Consider the following 9,415-nt stretch of genomic DNA (forward strand, 5'->3'; position numbering starts at 1 on the left):
GGACTTGTCAGCCACCGAGGGCAAGCAGGCGAAGAGAGCAAGTTTCTTCTTCCCTGAATCCTTTACATAGCCCAGGTTAAAGGTAGACCTTCCCACCTTTAAAGACATGGACTAAAAGGGGATCTTCCCACTTCAAATGATTTAATTAAGAAAATCACTCACAGGTGTACCCTATTAGTTCCAGATGTAGTCAAGTTAACAACCAAAGCTAGCTGTCGCACTTAAGGTTATCTTATTATCTTTAGATGCCTGCTTGTCTTCTAAAGAGAGGCAGAAAGGGGGTGGGAGGGGAGGGGAGATGGGGAGGAAGTGGGAGGGGCAGAGGGAGGGGAAACCATAATCAAAATATATTGCATGGAGAAAAAAAAAAAACACCTCACCCTATTTTCAATAAAAGAGAAAAAGGTTCACGAGATGGAGCAGTCATTGCTGTATTTTGGATAAGTGTTTCTCCTAGGTCTGTATGTTGAGTTTGTTCCTCAGTCAAGATATGTTGTAGGAAATGCACAAAGGATTAATACAAGTATTATAGGTTTGGGGTTTGTTTGTTCATTTGTTTTTTGTTTGTTTGTTTGTTTTTAAATGTCTGGTCCCTGGCTGGACCTGTTGGGAGCTGGTGACATATCAGGTGAAGCCTGCTGGGAGTTCCCTGTCACTGAGGACGGGCTGTTGGATGGACTGAAGCCTGTTGGGAGTTCCCTGTCACTGAGGATGGGCTTTTGGATGGACTGAGAGACTCTGCGACTCCAACTTCTTTCTCTTTCCTTTGGCCTTCTGGCCGTGGGGTGAGTGACTGCCCTGCCTTCTCTTTCCGCCACAGTGTGCTAATCCAAGCTGAAACAACATGGCGGCCCACGGGTCAACATCTCCCATATGGAGAGCCAGAATTACCCTCATCTTGGGGGTTTGTTCTACGGGTAGAAAACTAGTTGGAAAACAGGAAGGCTGAAAACAAGAAATTAAGTGGGGGAAGAGGAGCATCTGGTAGAGAACTGGTCAGCAGTCATGAGTTACAGGACTGAATGGCCTGGGTGTGCTAGGCCTAAGCTCACAAGCCTCCACCGAGGATGCTGTGAGCTCATAGCCTGAGGGAATTTTGTGAGCTTTGGGGAGGAATGGTGAGCTTGGTGGTTAGAGCGCTGGCAGAGGTGTTGGCTTGGGGAAATGCTCAGTAGGATCTCTGAGGTTCTGAGTTTTCCGATTACTCTGGGCTAAGATAAAGCCTCTCCCTGCCAGGGTTCCAAATGAGTATCTGCTGGGCTCTTTGAGGTGTCCTTCAAGGCCTGTAAGGAAGGGGACAGAAAGGGTCATGCAGAAGGAGCAAGGCTTCCCTGGCTCTAGCTGTGTGCCGGGAGTAGCAGAATTGTACCTCCCAGGCTTTCCGGCTGCAGGGCCTCCAGGAGGTGCAAAGGCAGAGGAAATGGCCACTTGTTTAGAGAAAGGGCCTACCCCTCAGCCAGCTTTTCGTGGTTTCTGTCTTCCCACTTCCCAACCCGTATCCTACCAGGAATGCATGCGTACTGTTTCCTGAATTCTGAGACACTTAGACTGTTAACTAAGTTGGCCCAGCTTTCCTTTTCTATCTAAAACGTTTCTAAAGCTGTGAGGACAACCCTCGAGGCATCTGAAAAGCAGAGGAAACACAGCATCCGGCAGGGCCACTCACTCTGATTCGACCCTAGAGAGGTCATTCATATACAACTCCCTCTCTCAAAACTGCATTACTTATTTAAAGTAGATATGTGAGTTAATTACACAATGGCCCATCCAGGGAAAAGAGTCTACTGTGATGTCATGGTCCCCTTCTTCTGTCTTCCTGATCTAAAAGGAAACAGAGGGGAGGGCTGACTACTGAGCCATTAATCCTCAATTAATGCCACCAGTTTAAGACATCCACACACAGGATGTTTTCATCTATTTTCTCTTACGATCTCTGAATACCCCAAGGCTAAGAAATTTATAAAGATCAGAGACTAACTTATCTCACAGCTCTGAAGGTGGGCAGGACACGTGCCCCATCTTCTTGCCACATCATGATTGATAGGGCCGGAGGCATCACGTGGTAAGAGAGCACATGGACTAGCTCAGGGTTCTTTTCCTCTTCTTATAAAGTCACAGAAGCCTGGCCCCTCATGAATGCACCTATTCCTAATCACTCTCTAGTGTCCTATATTCACATGCCATTAACAAGTGAATGTGAAGCTCACCTTCCCAACCCAGTGTTTGGGTAAACACATTCAAACCATAGCACGCAGTAAGCTATTCTAAGGGAGACGGTTCCATGTTCAGGGCCATGGGTAGACCACAGCTCGGACTCCCCGAAGCTCAAGAGAGCAACTTTAGGAAAGAGTTTAGAATTTAGCATTTGCTCAAAACCACTTCCCAGTCTGGGCGACTCCTTGGTCCCAAGTGTCCTGGGTGGGTACGCTTTGAACAGACCACATTCTGGGAAGGACCAGAGGAAGAGAAAGGCAATGTGACAGAAAACAGTGTGGGCTCTTGAACACTGGCAGTCACGGGATCTCCACTTCACAGGCCTGGTATTACCACTGGTGTCCAGTGTTTCCAACCCTTTTCTCTTATGGCATCTGTAGACCCCTTGTTCTTTTTCTCTGCTGCACGAACTACATGCTTGTGAAGAGAAATAGCTCTGATGTCATCACAGCCCCCCCTCCATTTCCAAACAAAGACTATCGATGATTTTTCACAAGAAATACCTTCTTAAAAGATACCCTCCATTTCCCCGATAGAAAGCTTTCGATCCTTGCCTTTGCAAGCCCGTGGCTTAGAAGCAGACCCTGATAGGCAGCAATAGAAGTGTCTGGGTGCTGTCATCACCGTCACCTCACAGAGAAAGAGAACAGCCACCTACCTCCTGCCTGAGCCTTGGGCTGTCCCCTGTAGAGCAAAGGCCACCCCAGACACCATTATTCTTTGGGAAGAAAGAAGTGATTCCAGCCAACTCAGGTGTTTGAGAGGTTATCGTGATGGCCTTTTTAAATAGAGTTACCAATGCAGTCTGAGACCACAATAAACTGTACAGGGGTAGGGCCCTGTGGCCCTGACACTTGAAAGCAGGAAATGAAACCAGTTTCTGTCATTTAGCTTTCTTCCAAATTTTCTAGCATTCAATTTTCTTCCAAAGCTCCTCACATCTATTGGGTGTAATGGGATGCCAGGGAGAGAGAATTCTGAGCTGAACATGCAGAGAAGAAAAAGGTTATGACGCTTCTCAAAGGACCCACTCTGGTTTAGATTGCAGAAAAGGGGAGGGGGCATCAAACAAGCATCAGAGGAAGCAAGGGAGCAAAGCCAAGCGAGGGTGTTGGCAATGAGTTGGATGTCTGGTCTCTGGTCAACACAGGCTTCCATGTAACACTAGGCACATCTATCTGAAGCCCTGATGCTGGTTGTGTGGGGCCTTACTTATTTGCAAGTTGGCTCCAGATGTAGTGTTCTAGCATCCCCGGTGTCCAGTGGTTCCCCAACCACTGGTTTGGTGCTCTTTCCAGATTCCCGGTGCCTGGAGTTGTGACAGTCTTGCAAGGGTGAGAAGTGGCTTGCTGAAGCTGGTGGTTCAGGAGCAGGTCTTGCCTTACCTTTCCCCACGTGCATTCTCCACAAATGAGCATGGGATGCGATGCTTATCTCCTTCCTTTATTTCGCGAGCCCCCGGGGTTGCATTTCCTTCTTGAAACCTCTGAGTCAGTGGCTAGAGGAATGCTACCCCACCCTGTCCTGTCCTGTCTGCACTCAGAACTCTTGTGACTCCCTTTTCATGCACCACCTTGCTCAGCCCCTTGCTTTTACGTAGTGGGTCAGCTGTTGTTGAGGTAAGATTCAAGTCTGACTCTGAAGGTACAGCTGGCCTCTGACTGTTCCACAGAAAGCAGATAGTGTGGCATAACACATCCACAAGAACACTTAATAGTATGGATTTTTTTCTTTTTGATGGTACTATTTAATTTCCCTAAAGCATGTGATGTTGATCATGGCTTCGTCTCACAGGTACCCTCAATATTCCAGGACCCTGAGGGATCATGTTGATATGATTTTAAAGCATGATCATTTCATCTGGATTCTGCACATTTACTGCATTTAAACTTGTTCTGAATAACTCTTATTGTTTTTTTTTAATTACCTATGTAATATATACAGACTACAAGGGATTTGGAAAACAGAAAGATCCTTTTGGCATATAGTAAAAGTACATACTTTAATATTTTCATTTCAGTGGGTTTCTTTCTTTCTTTAAAGATTCCCCGGGTCTCTGTGTGCATATGGACATGTGTGTGCAAGTGCTCATGAAAGTAGAGGGGTATTGATCCCTTGGAGCTGGAGTTCGAGGTGTCTGTGAGCTGCCCGATGCAGGTACTCTGGATCTCTTTTAGAAAAGTTAGCATTAAGTGCAGAGCCCTCTTTCCTGCTCTAGATTCATTTTCTTTTTTAGTGATATATACTGTGCCATTTTAAAAACAAGTTTCAGCCGAGCTTGGTGGTGCACGTCTTTAATCCCAGCACTTGGGAGGCAGGGGCAGGAGGATTTCTGAGTTCGAGGCCAGCCTGGTCTACAAAGTGAGTTCCAGGACAGCCAGGGCTACACAGAGAAACCCTGTCTCGAAAAACAAACAAACAAACAAACAAAAAGTTTCACTTATAATAGATCATGAATGTATATCCAAGCTACCATGGAGATTTTAATGACTATGTAGAGTTTGCATAACCAATTAGCCATTATTGGAGTTTACATGTCAAATACTTTATATATTATATGTAAAGTATATATGTATGCTTTCTGTCCATCAGACACTTATAGATACCAACTCATTTAGCCTTGATGTGTTTATAAAAAGATAACGATGTATAAGATATGTTCTATGGGGGTGTGGTGAGGTGTGGTGGAGGGAGGTGTCTCAGCAGGCCCATGCCAAGGCATCCCTTCCCACTGAGGGACCAGCCACATGATGGTATAGTTTAGGACATAGGGAGGGGAGTTAAGAGGGTAGTAGAGGCAGAGAAAGGCAGAGAGAGGGAGAGAGTAGAGAAGTAGAGGCCGGCCATGGCTATGAGCATGTTGGGGCGGGGTAAGGGGGAAGGGAAGAGCCCAAGAGGGCAAGAGAGAAGCAAGAGGGAAGCAAGAGTAAGAGAGGGAGGAGGGGGCAAGCAGCCCCTTTTATAGTGGGCCAGGTCTACCTGGCTGTTGCCAGGTAACTGTGGGGTGGAGTTTAGACAGAATACTGACAGCCCTCATCATAACCTAGCATGTAAGTCCTACTATTAACACCATTTTGCAAACGAGGACACAGTAACAGAGAGGTTAAATAGTTTGTCCCCAGTCATTCCTAACATTGAAGTAGGGGATCCGGATGCAAACCCAGACGGTATGGCTCCACATCTGTGCTCAGAACACACTCCAAGTTGCCCTCTACCATGTCAGAAAGTAATACCTGGGGATTGCTTACTTGACACCAGGTGTGGCTCCACATCTGTGCTCAGAACACACTCCAAGCCGCCCTCTACCATGTCAGAAAGTAATACCTGGGGATTGCTTACTCGACACCAGGTGTGGCTCCACATCTGTGCCCAGAACACACTCCAAGCCACCCTCTACCATGTCAGAAAGTAATACCTGGGGATTGCTTACTCGACACCAGGTGTGGCTCCACATCTGTGCTCAGAACACACTCCAAGCCACCCTCTACCATGTCAGAAAGTAAAGGCTCCTTTACCTGAGGATTGCTTACTCGACACCAGACTTCCCTGAAGCAGAAGAAAATGGTTATGAGTCATTGTTAGAGTAAATTCAGCAGCTTTTGAGGCCAAAGGCAAGGAAGCAGCAGGGCTGGGTGGGTGGGTGCTGGGAAGGCAAACCCAAGGGGGGGCCACAGGCAGCCGAGGAGGCTAAGCACCTTGACCCCCCAGGTCACTCACTGCCAGGCAGAACCAGAGCGAGCACAACTAACCCCAACTGAGGTTAACTTCCTGATACACAAAAGTTGGCTTTTCTTTTACATTTTGCATAGGAGCTACTGCTTCTGACCCAGCCAGCTGGCTGGAGGCCAGAGACACGGATAGGAAGTAGGCTGGCTGGCGGCTGCTTTGCTGAGCCAGCAGGCACTGCAGTGGGCCTGTGTCTGTGCTCATTTAGCCTCTGGGTGACTTCTGGTACGGCCTCTGGAGCTTATGAAAACCTTCCGGCTAACCTGTGGGGGACTTTGAGGGTACAGGGATCCTTACTCACTCTGGCCTTAAGACTGGGTTAGAAATATGGCCACCTCCGTTCCCTGCCTCTCCTTTTAGTACTGATAATATGACGTCATTGTTGACCACAAGAATGATTATTTGGCTTCATTAGTTTACCTTAACTTCAATTCCCACAACAGTGCTAAGAAATAGAATAGCCCTTATCAACAATTAATCTCATTTTAGTAATAAAGAAAGGCTACCCCAGAGAGAGACTAAATATCCTGACATAAATAGGGAAGGGTAGCCAGTTATGGTGATACACACTTCACTATGAACATTCAGAAGGCCAAAGCCGAAAGATTAAGGTTAACTTGGGCCTACATAGTGAGATCCTGTCTCAAACAACACCAACCAACCAACCAAGCAATAGAAGAAAGGGTATAGGTATAGACAGGATTGCAGAGTCAATGCAAGCCTATACCCCAGAAGCAGGCTTCCACAGAAGTAGCTATGGCTAGAAGGGAGATGATGATTGAACTGCCTGCCTATCACTAGTAGAAGAGAATTGAAGAGACACTTGGAATTGATCAGGGAATGTTGTTGAGACAGGGTCTCGTGTAACTCAGACTAGTGGATCCTATCTACCTAAAGGCTTGCTTCAAACTCCCAATCCTCCTCCTAACTTCCAAGTGCTGGGATAACGGGCTTGTGCCACTAAACCCAACCAGAAGTTCTTTTTATTTAAGCAACCTAGGCAATCATGTATAGAGATGAGAGTGGAGTAATATAAAACAACACTCCAGTTTCCCTCTCAGGAGATTCGCCAATTGCATTACCTCATTTCTTCTTTTACAAGGGAACCTGGAGCACCCAGACCTGCATGCAAAGTGAGGGTTGTGTTGTAGAATGAGTTGGTCTGGGAAGGCGTGATCATCACTGTAGCTTCAGTATCAGGCCCATGAGATCTCAAGAGCAAGATGTGTTAGTTCCATATGCAACTCTGGAGGCACCTTCCATATTGAAATCCACTCCTCAGGTTCTCACCTGAGTCAACCCTTTCCTCACAGAGACCGAAACAACACGGACAGAAACAACCCAACTCAGACTTCTAAGCAGGAAGACACATGGCTTGATCCAATAGCCATGTAAAGACTGTAAGCAAGGTGCTTACGAACAAGGTAAGACTGGGCTGAAATGCTCTCCTACAATAATTGGGTAGCCGGGTTATATGCATTGCGTTTTAGAGCAACCAACTCTTAGGGGTGGTATGTGTGCTTTTGTTGAAGTCAAATTGTTTACTTTTCTGTAGCTCTTGATGTAAATGCTAAAAAGCCAAAAGTTTAATATCTGGACTGCAAACCCAAGGCCATTCTGGGATGCTGATTGAGACCCTTTCATAAACAAAACAATAAATCAAAAGTTTAAAACAAAAACAAACTGAAGAGTTGCTAGCTAAAGCCAAGGCAAGTATGCCCCCAGATAGTAGTAGAGGCAGTCCCTGGCATGGTTCTCTGCAGTCTGTTCTTTCCACTGTGAATAGATGCTTTAAAAACTTGCAGGGACCCCTGTATCCTACCCGTAGCCACACGGGACTCTAGTCTGCTCCTTCACTGACTGTGTAACTTTGGCAGTGTGTATCCTCTGGATCCTACTGCTTTCCTGCGTGCTACTGGTGATGAGTGACAATTGGGCCAGCTCTCCAGAACACTGCATGGGCCAGTTATACACAACCCCTGGGCATCCATGTTGTCCCCAGTAGTTTCCCTGACCAGGGATAGCCCCATATTCTCTAGCGGTAATTGGAGCTATGGATATCAACACCAACCCTTGCCACTGCATAGCCAAGGACTCAGACATGGCCCTCCTCAGCAGCACCAGCCCTGGGACCTCACCACGGCCCCACATAGTTGACTACTCAGGCCTCTGCACCCCCAAGTCTTCAGTTCCATCTCTCTTCATAATGTTTAAGCTGTTCCACTTCTCTTTCTCTCCCATCCACCCACCACATACCTAAATTTCACACTCCAGTGGCTCCCACTGTAGGTTGGTCAAGCAGGGGGGGGGGCCCTGGGTGATAGCCTCCATCTGTGCTGGGTAGCATAGCAGCAAGCAGGCGTCATGGCTCTCCTGTGCCTTGCAGTCCACGGGTCTCTGTCTGACTTCCTCCTCTAGCAGTGTACTACCTTTGATTTGATTTGATTCTTAGGAGTCCTAGGCATAAGACAGCTGTGGCCACCAAGCCAGGCATCGAGCTAGGATGAACAAATGACTGCCATCTGCTCTGCCTCTGACTGATGTAAGATCAGCACCAACAAGATGTCTCTTTGCCCATTGCCAGGGGTGTCAGACTTAAATTAAGTGAGCGCCTGTGGCTGGCTGATGGACAGCAGAGCACCATTCCAGCCTCAGCCAGACTTTCTAGTCTTCATAACACCAACCACTCTCTGAGCTTATCATCGTTGAGTGCGCTCTGTCCACCCTAACTGAGGTAAAGCCAGTAGAAGTGTGTGTGTGTGTGCGCGCGCATGTGTGTTTGTGTGTGTGTGTGCGCGCGCGCATGTGTGTGTGTGTGCGCGTGCGCATGTGTGTGTGTGCGCGCGCGCGCATGTGTGTGTGCGTGCGCATGTGTGTGCATGTGTGTGTGTGCACGCACGCGCGCGCGCGCGCGTGTGTGTGTGTGTGTGTGTGTGTGTGTGTGTGCGCGCGTGTGCATTGGCAGGGGTCAGGCCCTACCCTTATTGCTCACAGCTGTGATCTCCTGGGCCTGGAATAGTATCTTGGTCTTTGCCAACACACAAATGAATGCACACTTGTAGAAGCACCTTAGAAAAATCAACGCACGGACTGGAGAGATGGCTCAGAGGTTAAGAGCACTGACGGCTCTTCCGAAGGTCCTGAGTTCAATTCTCAGCAACCACATCTGCAATGGGATCTGACGACCTCTCCTGGCCTGCAGGCATACATGCAGGCAGAATGCTGTATTAAATAGTAAATAAATCTTTATAAAAAGAAAATAAAAGTGCATAATATACCTGTACCATATTTCACTTACATATTTATAGATAGAAAGCCACAGAGGACTTTTGCTTTATATAATAAGATATCACACACACACACACAGACACACAAAGACACACACACACAGACACACACACACACACACACAGACACACACATGCTACTTGTTAAAAGCCGGTAATTTGAGAGTACTTGACGTTTTGAGCCAGGT

General features: G+C 47.2%; 1 non-coding gene across 1 annotated transcript; it reads right to left on the reverse strand.

Moving 5' to 3' along the window:
- Window positions 1–8,388: 8,388 nt before the first annotated feature.
- Window positions 8,389–8,529, reverse strand: LOC115063908. The gene has a single exon (XR_003843776.1). It is a non-coding gene; the product is annotated as a small nucleolar RNA SNORA48 (small nucleolar RNA).
- Between the last annotated feature and the right edge of the window lie 886 nt (window positions 8,530–9,415).

This window comes from Mus pahari, chromosome 4 (genome assembly GCF_900095145.1).
Source record: "Mus pahari chromosome 4, PAHARI_EIJ_v1.1, whole genome shotgun sequence".
Lineage (NCBI taxonomy): Eukaryota > Metazoa > Chordata > Mammalia > Rodentia > Muridae > Mus > Mus pahari.